The sequence below is a fragment of the Schistocerca piceifrons genome, chromosome 9 (genome assembly GCF_021461385.2).
Source record: "Schistocerca piceifrons isolate TAMUIC-IGC-003096 chromosome 9, iqSchPice1.1, whole genome shotgun sequence".
NCBI lineage: Eukaryota > Metazoa > Arthropoda > Insecta > Orthoptera > Acrididae > Schistocerca > Schistocerca piceifrons.
The window spans coordinates 172315593-172317072 of NC_060146.1; the positions used below are offsets into that span (position 1 = coordinate 172315593).

General features: G+C 47.4%; 1 non-coding gene across 1 annotated transcript; it reads left to right on the top strand.

Moving 5' to 3' along the window:
• Window positions 1-568: 568 nt before the first annotated feature.
• Trnat-ugu lies at window positions 569-642 on the top strand. Its single transcript has one exon. It is a non-coding gene; the product is annotated as a tRNA-Thr (tRNA).
• Window positions 643-1480: the final 838 nt, after the last annotated feature.

The following is a 1480-nucleotide window of genomic DNA, read 5'->3' on the forward strand; positions in this document are numbered from 1 at the left end:
GTGCCCCAACGGGGACTCGAACCCGGGATCTCCTGCTTACATGGCAGACGCTCTATCCATCTGACCCACCGAGGACACAGATGAACAGCGCGACTGCAGGGACTTATCCCATGCACGCTTCCCGTGAGACTCTCATTCCCAACTGTCCACAATTCTACATATGTAAAGTACCTTATAGACATTTGCCCATCCACTCATAACTCGCGCACACTTTGGCGATTCCCGTAAGAGTTTGGGCAACCTGTGCGCATTCGCACAGACCAAGGTCAATGGCTGGGTAGCCTCTAACTATATATATGAAGACAGTAACTGTTCTTGAAAGAACAGATACTGCTGATGACCGTGCAGCTTTTCGCTGGAATAAATGATGACTAACTGAAACCCTCAGCTGCCGACAGGTGTTGTTGATATACCTCGATGTGGACAGCCAAAGCGTGCGCGAGTAATGAGTGGATGGGCAAATGTCTATAAGGTGCTTTACATATGTAGAATTGTGGACAGTTGGGAATGTGAGTCTCACGGGAAGCGTGCATGGGATAAGTCCCTGCAGTCGCGCTGTTCATCTGTGTCCTCGGTGGCTCAGATGGTTAGAGCGTCTGCCATGTAAGCAGGAGATCCCGGGTTCGAGTCCCGGTTGGGGTGCACATTTTCAGCTGTCCACATCGAGGTATATCAACAACACCTGTCGGCAGCTGAGGGTTTCAGTTAGTCATAATTTGTGTAGGCCTATAGTTTTGCGCATCTGCTCGACGACCCTTCTTGAAGACTCGGACTACCTGTGCTCTTTTCCAATCATTTGGACCCTTCCGTTCCTCTAGAGACTTGCGATACACGGCTGTTAGAAGGGGGGCAAGTTCTTTCGCGTACTCTGTGCAGAATCGAATTGGTATCCCGTCAGGTCCAGTGGACTTTCCTCTGTTGAGTGATTCCAGTTGCTTTTCTATTCCTTGGACACTTATTTCGATGTCAGCCATTTTTTCGTTCGTGCGAGGATTTAGAGAAGGAACTGCAGTGCGGTCTTTCTCTGTGAAACAGCTTTGGAAAAAGGTGTGTAGTATTTCAGCTTTCCGCCTGTCATCCTCTGTTTCAATGCCATCATCATCCCGCAGTGTCTGGATATGCTGTTTCGAGCCACTTACTGATTTAACGTAAGACCAGAACTTCCTAGGATTTTCTGTCAAGTCGGTACATAGAATTTTACTTTCGAATTCACTGAACGCTTCACGCATAGCTCTCCTTACGCTAACTTTGACATCGTTTAGCTTCTGTTTGTCTGAGAGCTTTTGGCTGCGTTTAAACTTGCAGTGAAGCTCTCTTTGCCTTCGCAGTAGTTTCCTAACTTTGTTGTTGAACCACGGTGGGTTTTTCCCGTCCCTCACAGTTTTACTCGGCTCGTACCTGTCTAAAACTCATTTTACGATTGCCTTGAACATTTTCCATAAACACTGAACATTGTCAGTGACGGAACAGAAATTTTCGT